General features: G+C 40.3%; 1 protein-coding gene across 3 annotated transcripts in view; it reads left to right on the plus strand.

Moving 5' to 3' along the window:
* The first annotated feature begins 11,695 nt into the window (after positions 1-11,695).
* SEMA3D (semaphorin 3D) overlaps positions 11,696-18,628 on the plus strand; it is a 201,247-nt gene continuing 194,314 nt past the window's right edge. The window contains exon 1 of one of the 3 annotated variants that reach the window (XM_058725243.1): positions 11,696-11,776. The gene's annotated coding sequence lies outside the window, so the exon portion shown is untranslated. Of the gene's footprint in view, positions 11,777-12,117; positions 12,242-18,628 lie in introns of those variants that run through there. The other 2 variants (XM_058725244.1, XM_058725241.1) reach the window with 2 other exon arrangements.

Consider the following 18,628-nt stretch of genomic DNA (forward strand, 5'->3'; position numbering starts at 1 on the left):
TCAAAATAATAAATAACAAAGATGACAGGAACATTTTTTTGGTTTGTTTTAACTTCCCTCTGATTACTGCTGTTAAAATTCATTAGAAAATTTCAAAATACCTTGTTTATTTCAGGGTCAGAGGTTAGAGTCAAAAGATACCAAGTGAGACTGGGAAGCCAAGTCTGCTTCCAAGGATCTCCTGACTTCTAAAAGCCAGCCCTAAGGACACCCAGCCTCCTCCACTGGGCAAGAAGCCCCTTCTCCCTGGTGGTTCGTGTCAATAGTCCACTCTGTGGAGGGAGCAAGTACCCATGCCCTTCCGCTGCTGGCAGTCCCCTCATGATCCCACACCGACAGAACTAAATATGCCTTCTCCAGACAAATGTTAGCTATAATTTAGCATGTTTACTAGGTCTGGGGGCTGCTTCTAGGAAAAATTCATTTCCAAGTCTAACCAAATCAATCCATGACTTGGGGAGGCTATTTTTAAGTGGCTGACAGTCTGTTTTTACCATATTAGATCAATTGTTGCCATTTCAAAGGTCTATTCATTCAAGTACTTTGGAGTAAGGCTCAGTCAATTTCAAATGCCTTTAGCAAATTGGAAAACTCGCTGCCCTCAGATGACTAAAGCGGAAAAGGTCAATTAAGTAATAGTCTATTCTAGTCTACCAAGCCTCTTCCCTGACAATGCCGAAGCATGGATTTCTTTTAAGAGCTCAAAGATTGCAAAAAGTCTTCTTTATTATGAATTATTTATACAGAAAGGAGTATTTATATCTGCTTTCTCTAGATTACATAAGACAGATAATTTTCAACCAGTTCTCAAACTTGAACTCTCCCCTGATTCTGTGGTCATTCCTTGAGTTCAGATCCTTACTACCAGACAATATTGTAATAATCTCTTAGGAGGACTTCTCGCTCCGAATTTCTTCCACTTCTGACACATGCTATGGTCAGGCACTTCTTAAAGTGAGCAGCATTGACATCACTACTGTGTTCAACGTTTGTTTTTTTGCTTCGTTTTGGTTTGTTTTCTCAATCTCTCTCTCCTGTTCAATTTGTGTAGTTTTCATGTTCTCAGTCAGGCATCCAAAATCTGCTATATGTCTTGCGCATCTACTTTTTCAGTCTTGTTTTCTACTCTACACTTTTATAGATCCTCATACCAAGAACACCAGGCATTTTCATTTTCCACTTAACACACTGTCCACATTCCCACATCAGGACTTTGTTCACATAGTTTTTCTCGTGAAGGAGCCTTACCTTGCAACATCTCCCACATACACCCCTACACTTCCCAGGTGCTGATATTTGGCTCATCCTGCAGGACCTTACTCAAAAGTCATCTTAATACAGACTACCCACGCGCTTAACTTTATAATCTCTTCTGCACAACCTTAGGTAAGGTCTTTTTTTCTCTGAACTCCAATCGAGCTTTTTGTTCAGTCCTTTTCTGAAATATCCCTTTCTATCTTCACAAAGTTAGGCAAAACTACAGTTCTGGTTAAATCTAACACTTCACTTAATCATCTCGTGAAAACATATGCTATGTGAATGTATTCGTATTTCCAAAATTAATTAGCATAAAAACATACAACTATGCTGAATTTCTTTCCAGCACACCCACAGTCTTCTGGATCTCTACCGCATACTTCCATCCTCTCCCTATCACACCCACTCCAATCTTCACTTCAGCTGCTGGTCTTAAGCTTACATTACTAAGAAAAGACAGGCGATAACCAGAGACCTTTGACAAGCTCACGCTAGTATCCTACCCATGGGCCAGTTTCTCAGTGCTCATAACTCTGCCCTCCTTCATTTTACCACAAATCCTCCTCGTTCTTATTAACGGTAACTTTTCTACTTGGATGCTAGACCTTATTCTCTCTTGTCGATGCAAGGATTTCATTCCAGACGTTCTCTTCTTATTCCACAGAATCATATATCTTTCTATCTCTACTCTATAATTTCCATCAGTATAAAACCATAATGTAATTGTTTTCCTATGGTAAAAAGGAAAACCCTCTGAGTTTCTGTAGAATAGTGGCAACCACCTACATCGGAATTGCTCTCTACAGCCTCTAAAAACCCAAACAGAGCAAGAAGGAATGTACGTGAAACCACCCTTAACTCATTCCTAGATCTTAACTAGGACACAGAAAATACCACAATCTTTAATTTACATATAAGTAAGAAAATGAGTAAAGCTTTATCTGGAGCCCACATTGGAGCTACTAACAGTGAGGAGCAGACTGAACAAAAACAAGGAGAGGGTGGTGGGGCCAGCAATGGCAGAAAACATGAATGGCCCATGAGAGAAAGAGTCCAACGCTTGGACATCAAGAACAGGTCACAGCATGGATGACTGGGGAATTAGGGAAGGGATTTAAAAGCTCGGGATCAAAACTAGCAGTTTTGGAAAGGCACAGTTTCTGGGAGAGGGGTTGAAGGGTTGGTGCTGGGGGGACACAAGGGAATGAAGGCTGTGACTTCAGCATCTCATGGAAGCAGAGAATTACAAAATCAGAAGACTTACCGATTCTCTCCAGCTTTGACATGAAATAAGCTATCTGTGAATAAAACTGTCTTTGACTTAACCAAAGAAGAGAATATTTTAGAACTAAAAAACTTCAGAATAACCACACCCAAACTCCTCATAGAGAATTACCTGTTTTTGCTGGTTTAGGAAAATCTGTTCTTTCAAAAGGATGAGTAAGTTACCAAATATGTATGTATGTATGTATATATATACATGTATATACATGTATATATATACACATACACATATATATACACACATATATATACATGTGTATATATATATATACATATATATATATATACACACATACATATTTGGTAACTTTACTCTTCCATATACACATACACATATATATACACACATATATATATATATATATACACATATATATACATACACATATATATATACACACATATATATACATGTGTATATATATATATACATATATATACACACACATACATATTTGGTAACTTTACTCTTCCATATATTGTTATATATATATATATATATATATATATCATATATATATATATAACAGTATATATACTATATATATACACATACACATATTTTTTCACTAAGATATGGATATGTATATATATATTTCACTAAGATATATATATATTTCACTAAGATATATATATATTATGAAAAGAAAGCAGAAAATGAAAATCTAAATATTTTAGCTGATGAAAATCACTCCCACTCAAAATAAACAATATTAAAAAAATGAAAGGCAAAACAAAAGGAAATCAGACAACATAAAGAAAAAATATACCATTATATATACAGTACATAGAGTACACAATAATATGATTAATTTTTGTCAAAATAAATTAGTCACATTGAATAAATGGGCTTAACTGACTGATGAAAAGATAAACATTTTCAAATTGGCTCATAAAGTAAAAGTCAATTATATGCTGTTTCATGAAACAAACCTAAAAAGATGTCATTTAGAAAGCTAAAAATAAAAGAATGGGCAAAAATGTATTAGGAAATGTAAACAATAAGGAAGCAACTGGTTGTGATCCTGAGAACAAATAAGGTAGAATAGGTGAAAAACTTTCAACGAGGCAGTTTATAATACCAAAGGCCACAATACACAATGGAGAATTGGGGTTATCTATGGACCAAATATCAGAACAACTGACTTTATACAGTAGGACCTATAGATGATGCAAAAGAAATAGGTAACCATTAAAGTAGGAAACCACTACTCAGTGCAATGGAAATCAGGGGATAAAAAAAGGTTAAAGAATTAAGCAACACAGTCTCAAGGATAGACCTTATGGAAATACACAGAATAATAGGAAGAGTACCTTCATCTGAAATGTATAAAAAATAGGCATTAAAATGGACCATATACTTCATCCCTGAAATGTCCCATACTTCTTTTTTAAAATTTATTTTAAATGTTTCTATGTATTTATTTTTGATAGAGAGAGAGTGAATGTGTATATGTGGGGGAGGGGCCGAGAGAAAGAGAGAGAGAGAGAGAGAGAAAGAGAGAGAGAGAATCATAAGGAGGCTCCCTGCTATCAGCCCAGAGCCCGTGGAGGGGCCAGATTCCGTGAACTGTGAGATCATCACCTGAGCCTATATCAAGAGTTGGGCGCTTAACCACTGAGCCACCCAGGCGCTCCTCCCATATTTCTGTTAAGTATAAAGATTACAAACCATATTCTCTTACAAGGGTACAATGGATTTGGAAAATAACACAATTTAACATTAAACAGTAACAATAACAAGATTTCTTTCTCCTGGGATTAAAAAGAACAGATTATTTCATCTTAACAAGAGAAAGATAAAATAAAAAATAAATATACAGAATTTCTGAAAAATAGGAATTCAACCCTACATATCAGATAGTATTGGCCGTAATTAAAATGATAATCAAAAGAAAATGTATAGCTTTACATGAGTGTGAGCTCCATTTTGTGTGTGTGTGTGTGTATGCTATTTTTTGTATTTGAAATGCTCTATAACAAAAGTAATTTTTAAAAAGGAAGGCATTTATTGTCCATTCAAGTTTGGAAAACAAAATTCCCATCACACATGTGAATTATAATATATACCTAAATCTGTTCTCTAGGCCTCTAATTGTTTTGCTTCATTATCTATTCACTAGCCAATACCTCACTGTTTTGTTTTGTTTTTAATATTTATTTATTTTTGTGAGAGAGAGAGAGAGACAGAGACAGAGCATGAGCTGGAGGGGCGAGAGAGGGAGACACAGAACCTGAAGCAGGCTCCAGGCTCTGAGCTGTCAGCACGGAGCCTGACACGGGGCTCGAACTCACAAACTGTGAGGTCATGAGCTGAGCAGGAGTTGGACGCTTAACCAACTGAGCCACCCAGGTACTCCATACCTCACTGTTTTAATACCATAAATTTATGTTTTATTTTTTTTTTTAATATTATGTTTTAACAGTTAATATTGGTAGATCATCATTTTTAATACTGGGCATGCTATCAATAATACATTTATAACTTTATTATGGACAGCTTCTCTTTTATTCTAATTAGTGAAATGTTAATTTCTTAATACTTTTGAAATGGTCATGTTTTTGTCTTCTAAAATTGGCTCTAAGAGCACCTGGGTGGCTCAGTAGGCCAAGTGTGGACTGACTCTTGGTTTCAGCTGAGATCATGATCTCACAGTTCGTGCATTCAAGCCTTGCATCGAGCTCCATGCTGACAGTGCTATAGGGTCCTGCTTGGGATTCTCTCTCCTTCTCTCTCGGCATGCCCTGCTCTCTCTCTGTCTCAAAATAATGAAATTAAAAAATAAATAAATAAAAATGGCTCTTTTCTTAGTAGTTTTAAACATAATAAAAGTAGAGATAATTTTTTAAATATGTGTATAATCATAGACTTTTAATGTGGACATTATCAGAAGACACATGAGTAAAAGTTGGGAAGTAAAACTTTGTTGACATAGGAAAGATAATTTTACTGAGGTGGTAAGAATGCAAATTTTTAGTAGTAGCATAGTGTAGTGGTTTATTTTTCTTTACTAAGTTAAAAGTAAATAAAATTTAAAACCTTGAACTGTTTTATGATTGTTTTTTCAAATGATAATTCAAGTGAAAGTATATCTGTGCTTTAAGAGTCAGAATGATTATAAACTTAGAAGAACAGGATTCCATTTTAGATTGTAACTGAGAAAAATAATAGTTCCATGTGTTAAATTGGGCAGTTTGGAAAATGGCATTTTTCATTCTGATAAGTAAGATTCTATTTGGTTTATTTCTGCAGCATGGGGCTAAGGATGCAGATTAGGAAATGACCCAGTGGCCCCCTTAGTACACAAGCAGATCCAGGCAAATGAAAAATGTGTGACTTAAGTCACTTAACATTAAGTTTCCTTGCGTGTAAAATGATAATGTTGTTCATCATAATTATTATTATCACAATTGAGTTAGACTAAGAATTTAACAACCTGGCCTGTTTTAAACCTTTGAGATTTACTTTGTTATTAAATCATTTAAATCACAGTTATGTGAAAGTCTTTCTCTTGATCAACAAAGGTCACTGTCCACTATACCCATCTCCACTTTGCTGTGGGCAAACATGGTGGGCATTTTTTTTTTTTGTCATAACGTGAAATTAATTGTATCCGCAAACCACTGGACGTAACACATTCGTTATATCTTCATTTCTGAGTAAAGCAAGGGGAAAGAAGAGAAAAAATATTCAAAGAATGAAAATCAGCATTCTCTTAACTGCTTCATATTTTACTTTTTTTTTCAATGGAAAAATAGGCAGCATCCTACAGTTAAAGAAATATTAGAGGCACAAATACAGTAGGGCAGGAAATTATGAATTTTCTCCTATTTGTGGAAACTGATAGTTTAAGTCTGTCCAAAACAAACCTCAGTGTTTAGGAAAGAAATTCTATCGATGCATTTATTTGAAAGGTATTTTTATAAGATCTGTAAGACTCTGTGGGTTATTTTGGAAAATGTTCCCCATTTTTAGGGATACTGATTTCATTGTGGCTAAGTAGCTATATATGACCTTGAACAAAGCAGAAGCTTGGAATGCCTTCGTGTTGTCTACATGGGCCTGTTCTCTCCAGTTACTGCACAAAGGAATAGTTTAATTCCACTTGGAATACAGGTATGTTTGAGTTTCAGGAAATAATAGAGTACTGTTGATTTGTTGTGAACTAGAACAAATAAGCCACAAGAGGGCATATTTTTCTTGGTTTCATCACCCTTATACAAATAAGGCTTGCCTGGATTGGTTTCACGGGAATCCCTCCCCTCCCCCATTTTCTTAGAAGAATACACCATTTCTGAAGTATGCTCTGAGAGAGGGGTGGTGGTGGCAGCATGAGGTATTCAGAAAAGCAAACTCAAAGGTGATTTTTTTTTTTTCTTATATGATATGTAAGAAAGGTGTTTATTTTTCCTTAAAATCCTTCCTGGGGGATTGTTTGTTGATGTAAGAATACTGTTAAAAAAAGAAAAAAGAAACAACAACAGAGAGTCATTTATGTGACTATCAACTCCTCCATCCTATAGCTATGCGGACTCCTATATCAGGCACAGAAAGCCTTCCCAACCTCTAGTGAATGTTCATAGTCAAGGAGGTTTTCTTTTCTGAGGTCTCAGGACTTGGGCCAAAGGGGTTGGGTTGTGTTTTTATTTTTATTTTGAAGTGCATTCCTGCTGAATTTAATTATTCACCACACCCCAAACCAGCTAAGTAAATATAACCTTAAGATTCTGGCTTGGAAAGGTTTTGAAAAATAGCTGATTTTTTTTTTTTTTCCTTCTTCTTCTTCAAGTAAAGTCTCTATAGCAGGGTGCTGTATTATAGAGGGCAGAGAGCAAGAGTTAGAAAGTCCTGGGTGATTACTCCATCTTCTTGGCTTTGGTTCCCTCATCTATCCCATGAGGGCCAAAAGGTCTCTGAGGCCTCTCCCAACTCTGAATGTTTATGATTATTTACGATGTTAAAAGAGTTTAAAACTCAGAGACATTAAGCAAAGTTCTGACAGTTTTACATTCTGATTAACCAACCATAAACCCTCTTCTGTCTTTACTTAATGATGAGAAGCAGAGATACATTGACTTCTGAGAGTTCTGTGTATGTGTAATGAATGCTGAAGTAAAGATGAAAGGTGTGTTCTTTTCCATCACTAAGCATGATCTAATGATCATAATATGTAACTAGCTAATGATCCCGTGATGACTGGATTGCCATGATCAGATGAAACAAATGGGGGGAAAAAACATATCTGAAATTTATATGGGGAAAACACCTGATAGAAGAGGAGTAAGTGGGTGAGGTGCTTCAACTCATGCCATCACTTGATCCAATTACACATAAACTAATATAGACTCCACTTTTCTCAAATGAGTATAACAACATTTATCTGTCAGTACAGATACGTTAGTATGTATGTGGGAAAACATTCATAAAGCAGTATTTATTATAAGGCAGAGAGGTTTTATATCTGACCAAGGTAGGACTAGTTTTATTCATATAAATACTAATTGGTTTGAGTTTTATCTTCATTTTCCTTGTCTCTGTACATAGAATGTTGCAGTTTATTTTATCAGCCTTTTTTTTTTCTTTCAAACTCACCAAATTTTCTTTCTTTCCTTTTCTTTTTGTGAATAGAAGAAAGTATAGAGAGAACTAGGATTATAGATTTTTTGTTGGGAAAGAACAACAAGCTACTACCTTCTGCTGAAAGTGCAGCCAAATTCTCTGAGATCCTGCTACATTTAAATTCTGGACCCAGTAATTATCTTTCTTCTGTCTTCTTGGCAGAGTTAGCTATATGTGGAGTTGGAGAAGCCCGGAATATACCTATTCTACTCTTACCCATCCTTGCTGTCTTTTCTAGTGGTTCCCAACATAGATTGACAATTTTTGAACTTGTACAGCTAGAACTTTATTCTTTGGCTTCATTAAGTATTAAAATGTAATCCTTTGAGAAATAGTGTACTTCACATAATCTAACATGTATCTTCTACTACATTATGTACTAAAATGTAGGGGTTTTTTTTGAAAAATAGTGTATTTCATATAACCTAACACATATATACTACCATACAGTAAAAATGACTTACTTAAATTCTATCTGAGTGCTAATGGAGATGGGTAAGGGGCGGTATGTCACAGAGGAGCAGCCTGGGCCCTCTAGACAAGTTTACTTACTCAAAATTTTTTCCACGCATCTAGAAAGTACTTTGTTCTTTTCTTCCTTTCCTTTCTGTTTTTTTTTTTTCTTTTTTCCTTTTTTCTCCCAGGATGAAACAGGGATACAGCGGCAATTAGGTAGTTCTAACTGATGATACACACAACTCTTTCAGTGTAATTAAGGATCACTTGTTGAATCACAGATAGTCACCCTTGGAGATACACTAAACTCTGTAATACACCTTACATTTTAACAAAACTTAACGTAAAAAAGATTTTTCCCCCCCAGGTGTTATTGCAAGGATTTAGATAGGGTATTAGCCCTTCCGGACAGATTACCAAACTGCTTTTGAGGACAACGGATCTCAAACTCCTGGAAAGGACTGTAAAACCATGCTGAGGAGATCTTGTAGGGTTAGGAGAAGTTCAGAAATAAATGCAGTGGCTGATTATCATCATTATAGCCACTGTTTTCAGTAACTAATTTAACCCCCAGATATTTGCTACACACCTACCATATGCAAGACACTCAGAGAAGTGCCCTGGGGACTACAAAGCCATGGACACAGCTGAGGCCATTTATCACAACTTTGGGCAGCGCGGTTGATTCCGCCTGCTGCGTGCTCAGAGCAATTAAAAGAAGGAAAGCACAGAACCCAATTTCCAGATGTTGTCTTCCCATGGTATGTTCAGGATACCCTGGTAAATGCAGCCTGAATTTCAAGTCAGTGGAATCTGAACTAAACCAGTTTGATACACATTCATAGGCATTGTTTCAGCGGCTGGAACAACAAAGCTAAAAAACAGCCGACACTCGTGTATGAGCTGAGGACACATGCATAACTAATTACGACATAACATCAAACGGGCTTATAAGAGTATTGAAATCAAAGTGCTTTGGGGAAATGGGAGGGAATGATTAATTTTTTAGGAGTTTTGTGGAAAAGGTTGAAATAGTAGCAAAGGGAGATGCTGTCTGGCTTGGGTCTACTAAGATTGGATTTTTGACAGGAGGGAAAAAGGGGAAATCCAGTTAGCTGCAATTCTAGTTAAACAGAATAGTCTGGCCAATAAACCCACAAAATTATTAGACAATAAGTAGAGAGATTTTAAAAGTCAAAAACTACTTATCATGGACCCACTATGTGCAAAACCCTAAGCTATGCTGTGGGAGATAAAAGAGGTATTCTGTCCCTACAATGAGCTAGCAATTTGGATGGAAGGGCATTGGCATAAACAAATAAAATAATATAAAATGCATAGAAAATGCGATAAGCACACCGAGGGTATGGTTAATTACAAAAACAAGTGCTATAACATCAAATACAAAGCATTCCAAAAAAAAAGTTGCTACAGGTCGGAACAGTCAGTAGGGACTTAAATTTTCCTGTATCTAAAGAGGAAAATTATGGGGTTGGTTGGTTGAAAGTCAAAACCAAGGTTACAGAAATGGGGCAGCATGAGACACAGGAAAGAACGTTGGTCAGAGTTAGGAAACTTGAGTCCCTCCTGAGCCCGCTCTGCCACTAACCATCTGCAACTTGAAATGACTCATTTAGCTTCTGTGGCCCTCAGCTCTCCGCTGTTGAGGGGAAGCTGAATGAAGAGTCCCCTCCCACCTTCCAGTTCTTCCATTGTTGCTATTGATTGCTCACTACCCTCAAACCAAAACACCCCTTGTCATTTGCCAAAGGGGCTCTGGGATCCTACAAGCTGTGCTCTTAAATCAAGCTGACAAACGCAGAATCCTGGGGCCTGCTTTTTTTCTATGGCTCTACCCCAAGTCAGCTTTATGATTGGGACTAAATAAGTGCAAGGTGTGTGATTCCAGACCTACAGTTCCCGTCACAGAAGGACTGACCATGCAGCTAACGAGGTCCAAGCTGCAGGACTCATCACTTGCCCTTTCCGTGACCCTGAGGGCCTCCTGACAATAAATTCACATAGTCGTTTTTGGAAAATCTGTACAAATTAAACTATTTCCGCATTGTTTGTCTTAAAGAGGATCCCACCTCCAAATTGTGTAAGTTCCAGGCTCCACAAAATGTGGATCCACCCCTGGTCTCCCCACATACTTCAGTTTCCTATTGCGCGACCAAGGTGTGTGCAAATCTACGAAGGAAACCTCCTAAAACAGAAATAGGTTACCTATTCCTATTGGCCTGGAATGAGGTAAAGAGGAAAGAAGACTTACATCTTGGGGGTTTTGCCCTTTTCCCCTCCTCCCCCCTCTGCCTCCCTTTCTTGGGTGTCAGTCCCTTAATGGAAGATTGATCTCCATCGCTCATCTCAATGCCTGCGGTTTCAAGGCTACTGGTCCCGGGGGTTTTACATACCAGACAGAACCAGCCACTCTTTATGAGGTTTACAATTGTTTGGACATTATTTGTCCTGTTTCTTCCGCGGGAGGTCCCTAGAGACTTTACGGTATAGCGTACATAGGTCCCAAAGTCAGCCAGCCGGACGTGGGCTCAAACGTCAGAGGCTGCTGCACAGACAGTGCACAGGGTGGCCAGTCCGGAAAAAACATGCCTGAGCGTGGCCGGAGCTACATTTAATCCACGCTGCTGACAGCCTACGCGCCGGCAGGGATGGACTTCGGCACGCTGGGGAGGACTGGCGTGCGCAGAGGAAAGGGGGGCCGAGGGCTGGGGGAGGAGATCGGAAGGGGAGAGGTAATCCCCAGCGTTTTGAGCATCCCCTTTTTAGAAAGACTGAGTCTCTCCCAGGACAGCTGCTGCGGTCACACCACAAACTTAAAAGCCGCCCTCCCGCTCGGAGCGTGCCTTTCCTCGCCACACTCGCCTCCCCAAAGCTCCAGCTGGTGCCTGGCTCCCCGCCTGTCCCGTCTCCGCGCTCGGGGCCAGCAGCGCCCCCTGCCTCCCGGCCGGGCCTCTGCGGCCGCAGCCTCCGCGCTCCGCCAGGGCCGCCGGGGCTCCGCGGCTCAGCCAGGGCTGCCTCTCAGAGGAGCTTGCGCCGGTGCCCCGGGTCGCCGCCGCGCACTCCCGCAGCCTGCATCCCCGTCTTCGCTTCCTGAAAGGACGTCTGGCCCAGAGAGAGGGAGAGAAGAGTTCGCAGCAGGTAAGGCTGCCTTCTGGTCACCTGCTACCCCAGTGGGAGGGCGCGGCGGGGACCGTAGAGTGAAGCCGGGGTGACTGGATTTGGGGGGTGGCCGTGGGTCCGAAGTGGGATGCGCAACTCCAGGAGCTGAGGAACCGTCGTGGGACCGAGAAGGCGCTCCGGAGCGGACGAGGTGGGCGCGCGGGGGACCAGACAGGGAATCTGTGCGCTTAGGTGCGGACGGCCTGTGCGCGCCGCGCCGGGGACAGCGTGGCGGCGGGGGCGCGGTCCCACCTCCCAGCTGCCGCCGCCAGAGCCTCCTCGGCCAGAGCCTCCCGCCGCCAACACCGCGCAAAGTTTTCCGCTCGAGACGCACCCGGGAACTTCACTCTGTCCCTCGCTCCCTCCGCGGCCAAGGCGGCAGAGAGCGCGGCGGAACGTGACCTGCGGCTTCCGCCGGCTGCAGGTTCATTGGGAGACGCGATGGTGGGGACCGTCCGGGGAGGACTTGACCAAGGGCTTCCACACTCTCGCTCCCCCGCTCCTCCCCCTTTTCCCCTTGGGCTGGGAGGGGGAGGGGACGGGGAGACCGTGCGTTTGTTTGTTTTGTGGCTTCGGGAGAGGGATGGGCGATGCCTTTTGCCTTGCGAAGGAATCGTGACGCTCCGTCTGAGGGAAGCGCGCATCCTTCTTACCCTGAGGGTAAAGTAGGGGTCAGACACCAGCCACGAAGCTGGCTGTCTGGGAAATGCTGGTTATTGCAAAACGCACTCAGGCTGGAGCGGGGCATCCCTTGGTAGCCTCGGCTTGGCTCGGAGTTGACTCCTGCTGGGAATTTAACGCAGTGACTCTACTCCCTCCCCGACCCCGGGTGTCCCCTCCTGGCCCCCGGCCGGCCCGCCCCGAGTCGACGCGTTAATGGGCTGCCCTGGCAGAGCCAGGGCTGTTTTCGGCACTGGCAGATTCTCCTTCCCTGGAGGCTTGTGTTCAGCCTCGTGGGCTGAGTCGTGCTTCCGTCCCAGCGCGGAGGGGACTTGACAGGAGGAGGAGACGGTGCGCTCTCGCCGGCGAGCTGGAATCCAAGGGACTGGACGCGCGTCGCGCGCCCTGCAGCTGGGGCCATTGAGGTCCCAAATTCCTTGTTACGGAGATCGGAGTTCAAAAGGCGAACTTTTCGCGGTGTAGCCCGTAGTGAAACGAGGACTTCACCAAAGCCCCTCCCACCCTTCCTTAGCTTGTCAGTGCCGTTTGCTCTAGCGAAAGAAGGTGGGGGGGGGGGGGGCTTGAAGTCTCAAGTTTAGCGGCGAAGTCTTCTCTTCCTGTGTTTGTGGGGGAGGCCCTAATGGGGAGGAAAGGGTCGAGGGGGGAGTGGAGAAGGGATGAGACCCCCTCCTGCGTCTGGTGCTGCTGTTGCGTAACCATGGCAACCGCCTTGGCGCGAGCGGTCAGAGCCTTATGGGTTCCGCACGTGGAAGGAAAAATGTGGAGGGTGGGGAAGGGAGAGAGCCGCATGTCATCACTCCAGTGTTGCCTTCGCTTCTCCTGCTGTACCGAGGCCAGATATCGAGGAGATGAGCAGGAAGGGTTGGGGTTGGAAGTGCGCAGCCCCAGCGGGGAGTTGCTTTAATTCTGTCCAGCCTTGAAGTCGTTGAGGCTCCTCCCAGCAGCTAAAACTGGCCAGAGGAGTCACCGCTGACAAGCTCCAAAGTGACAGTCCAGGTCAGGGAGATGGGAAAAGACCTTGGCCCTTGGAAGAGAAAGGCCAGGAAATACAGGAAGGTGATGTGGGAAGAGATAAGAATAGGGTCAAGAGGTAGCTGAGAGACAATAAAGCGGTACTGATTTGGATTGCCAACATTTCAAATGGAATTTGCCCATTTATGAAATGGAAAATTGGTGGAGATGGGAAGGGACATTTATCAAACACTTGCTGCATTGTAGGTGCTTAATACATTATCACGATTAATATTCCCAACAATACCACTCAGTGTCATTCTTCTTTGTTTTTAGTTGACAAGAAAGCAAAGACACGGGATTAGAAATGGGTGGTGTCCCATTTTGGTTTTCGCAATTCTTTTTTTTTTTTTTTTTAAGTTTTTTTTTTTTTAACGTTTTTATTTATTTTTGAGACAGAGAGAGACAGAGCATGAACGGGGGAGGGGCAGAGAGAGAGGGAGACACAGAATCGGAAGCAGGCTCCAGGCTCTGAGCCATCAGCCCAGAGCCTGACGCGGGGCTCGAACTCACGGACCGCGAGATCGTGACCTGAGCCGAAGTCGGACGCTTAACCAACTGAGCCACCCAGGCGCCCCGGTTTTCGCAATTCTAACAAAGAATCTTCATCCTTAAATACTTAAAAATGGAATCGATGGTTAGGGGAGTAGACAAAGCAGTTATTTTCATCTCAAAAATGAGAATAAGGAGATCTAGAAGTGTTAATTGGTATGTCCAAATATAAACCAGTAAGGGGCAGGCCTGAATCTGGACCTGTTTTCCCGTCATGTGGCTCACCTTTCAGGGACTTCAGGAAGCTTTCAGTCATCACTTAGGTCATCACTTAGAGGCCCTTTCTAAGATCACTTTGATACTGCATCTGTATATGATCATTTACTAGGGAAGAACACCTAAGAATTTAAATGGAATCCATTATTGGGGATTGGTATGGACCACATCAAATGTGTAGGCCGAGAATCGTATGCATGTGATATTAATAATCTATATTTACACAGGTCTTATTGTACCTTTTAGGAATTATTGAGTGGCTTTCGTAATAATTGGAAAGAAAAGATGAAAACAAAGAAACATATTTTGTCAAATAGTAACCCCATGGCTGTATTGAGAAAATTTCCTGAGATTAATGGAGATTTCCTTAGTCTATTTATTGCTTTCATGACCTGAATACCTAAAAACTTACTTCATATTTTGGCACCACTGTTTCACCTTTGTAAAAATCTGCTGTCTGTCCGTTTAGGAGAAGTAGTGATGTGACTCCTGTTACCTTCCTGTCTCTCTGAGAGGAGGAGGTCAGTGAAAAGCATCTGACAGTGCAAAATGTTTTGGAATTATCAGGAAACCATAATCAATACCAGCAGAAACTAAGGGTACAAGGTAGAGAAAAAATTATGTGACTTTTATTTTACCTTCTTGCAGAATTGCCTTTATGGGTGAATCTTAGTTAATAAATTTGCTTTATATTTTTACATGGGAAAATACACAAAGATAAATTGAATTTTTCATTTCTGCGTGTGTGTGTAGGGCTGGTAAGGGTAGGAGTAGGAATTATTTTCGGTAGCAGGGAAGGTCAGGAATATAAACAATTACAAAGACAGAGGAAGCACATGTACTGTTTCCAATGACAGGCTAACAGATCGACTGTAGGTCTGAACTTGAGTCATGGAGCTGAATTGCTCTCACATTATTTCTTTTCCAAAAGTAGGAAATACATTGTTTGGGGTTGGGGTTAAAGTAAGTCAGGAAGTTTCAGAGTACCTCATTTTTATTCTTCATACTGTGATCTCATTCCATTACATGAGCATGTGTTAACCATAAAAAGCCTTATCACAGACCTGAAGAAGTTTCCGAAGATGTCTTCTGGAATTGGTAGGTATCTCTGTGGACCAGTATTTGTATACTGCTTGTACAGAGCTACTGGATTAAGTCATCACCATTTTTATTAAGTATTTGCAATATCAACTTTTCAGTCTCAAAGAAAGAAATATTCCAATTGGTGTTGGCTTCATAAACACTAGTATGTCTTCAGATGGTTTTTTTATGGCTTCATTATTTTGAGAAAAACAAATGTGACTCTGAACTTTATTGTTCCGTCTGGGAAATATAATGGTGTGCTGACATATGTTCTTTGGGAAGCATTCTTGTCAATTAATACATGATTTATTTCATGAATAAGAGTAACCATAGCTCCATTTTGAAAAATTATTATTCTTTCCACAAATACCTGGAGCTAAACAAATTACTTCAATAAAACAGCATTTCAGCACTCAATAATATATTCCTTGAAAGAAAAAAAAGAAATGTCCACATTTGTAAAATAAATAGGAATAATAGTAATAATGATTGACCATAGACAAAATTGTTAATCAGTTTCTTCCTACCTCAAAATTTGGTTAAAAAATACTCCACTAATAGAGGAAACCTTGGCCCAAATCCTTTTTTATTTGTATATCTTCATCATACTTTTAAAGCTAATATTCTGAGTTTTTAGTAATGTGTTTACCTCTTTACTTTTGTTGTTTATGATTGTTGACTAGATCATAAGAACTTTGGAGGAAGGAAGTGACTAACTTTTTATACCTTCAGGTTAGTACAATGCTAAACATATTCAGATGCTTAGCACATACTGAAGTCTGATTCTGTATCTACACAGTCAATGCAGTGATTTTGAATCGCTTTACTGCCTACAAAAGATCAGATTAAAGGTCTTTGCTATTATACTTTACTTTTGCTGAGATTTTTAGGAAGGAGACTCTCATCTTACAGCTGAGTTTTACCCCGTCACCGAAAAAGGTGGTGAGATGCTGAGTGTATTATCCTAGTACATAATGTACAGAAGTGGTGTAATGATTGTGTGAAACAGGTATATGAGAATACTTAATAAACTGTTGCATGCTATGAAAAGTTATTATTTCATTTTAAATTTTTTGTGTTTTTTAGAAGGACCCAGTTAACACATGAGAATCTACATCATCTGTGTCCATATTAGTTCACCTTAACTTTGTACCTAAATAATAATTAAAACGAAGGATGTAGCTAAAGCAAAATTCACTATGATTAGGAAATACACTGATAAGCAACTATAACAGTTTTGAAATGATTTTGAAATTTAATAATAATGAGATATACTCAAATAATTACACAATTATAGGGGCGCCTGGGCGGCTCAGTCAGTTGAGCGTGTTACGCTTGATTTCAGCTCAGGTCATGATCCAGGGGTCATGGATGGAGTCCTGCATTGGGCTCCGTGCTAAGCATGGAGCATGCTTAAGATTCTTTCTCTCTTTCCCTCTGTCCTTCTCCCTCTGCTCGTGCTCTCTATCTCTAAAATAAAATTAAAATAATTAGACAATTACAAATATAAATTATTAAAAACAGGGGCACCCGGGTGGCTCCGTCGGTTAAGTGTCCGACCTCGGCTCAGATCGTGATCTCATGGTTTGTGAGTTCAAGCCCCACATCGGGCTCTGTGCTGACAGCTCAGAGCCTGGATCCTGCTTCAGATTCTGTGTCTCCTCCTCTCTCTGACCCTCCCCACTTACACTCTGTCTCTGTCTTTCAAAAATAAATAAACACTGGGGGCGCCTGGGTGGCTCGGTCGGTTAAGCATCCGACTTCGGGGCAGGTCATGATCTCACGGTCCCTGAGTTCGAGCCCTGCGTCGAGTCCCAGCTCAGAGCCTGGAGCCTGTTTCAGATTCTGTGTCTCCCTCTCTCTCTGACCCTCCCCCGTTCATGCTCTGTCTCTCTCTGTCTCAAAAATAAACGTTAAAAAAAAAATTAAAAATAAATAAATAAATAAATAAATAAATAAATAAATAAATACTGAAAAAAAATGTAAAATTATTAAAAACAGATAGTGAAGTGCTTCAAGAAGCTCGAATATACAATGAAACATACTGTTCATACTTAGATTTTACTCTATCTTCTTTAATATTTGATCATTCATATCCATGTTAATAATATTTAATAATTTCTAATGTCATGAGTTGCGAGCCAGGCTATCTTTAACAATGAGTTTGCTCATTGTTTTACAAAGCTCAACAAGCTACAAGTATTACCCTCCCATAGAAATGTATAAAATAAACCAAGAATTAGGTGACTAGAAGAGTCTGCATTTATCTGAATCTATCTTCTTTTTAAAGATGCAATGTCTTCTTCAGAAATTAGGAATAACATGTCCCGTGTTTCTTCTATAGGTAATTTAACATGATAACTTAAACATTTTATATCTACAAAGCAGAGAGTCAGGTAATTGTTAAATAATTATAAATCTGATGTAACAAAAATAAGACACCAGTGTTTTTATTTTTTTTATGTGTATTTATTTTTGAGAGAGAGAGAAAGAGAGAGAGACAGGGCATGAGTGGGGGAGGGGCAGAGAGAGGCAGAGACACAGAATCCAAAGCAGGCTCCAAGCTGTCAGCACAGAACCTGATGCGAGCCTCAAACCCATGAACCCTGAGATCACGACCTGAGCTAAAGTAGGACACCTAACTGACTGAGCCACCCAGGTGCCCTGACACCAGTATTTTTAAAACTGGTGGTTAATAGTGTTTTTCTATTAGTGAGTTTTACTAGCAAACCATAGGAAAAATGGAAACATTTGCTATGTTTTCCTAATTAAATAGAATTAAACATCATTAAATGGTGCTATTACTACTAAGAACAAAGTCAATAAAATAATCAAAAATGTCCAAATTACTGATCATCTTAAAAAGAAATATAATACTCTTGCTTTCATGACAAAGAAATAAAATGGTGTAGGTATATGAAGGTGTCATTATTAACCTACCATCAGATAAATGTCCGATTTATTTTATTTTTTTTTACTAACTGTGCATTTTACTAGGTCTCCTCTTTAATTAATATTTTGCATATCTTAAATAGCTTTTAAGGATGTTGGTGTCATATTTGGTCCAAACATGAGCCTACATAACCGATACCTAATTAATGAGTTAAACATCAGTAGTTTCAGACATACTACATTAGCAGAAATTAGACTAATAGGATTGCTCAGTAGATATTGTCTGGAGTTGCCTTAGTGAAGAGGCAGAGAAGTAGTGTAATCCATACATTTATTATCAGCTTGTATGAGTTGCTTAAAAGTGTCCAAAGTACCAACTTAAGTTGCTTAAGTAGT

This window comes from Neofelis nebulosa, chromosome 4 (assembly GCF_028018385.1).
Source record: "Neofelis nebulosa isolate mNeoNeb1 chromosome 4, mNeoNeb1.pri, whole genome shotgun sequence".
Lineage (NCBI taxonomy): Eukaryota > Metazoa > Chordata > Mammalia > Carnivora > Felidae > Neofelis > Neofelis nebulosa.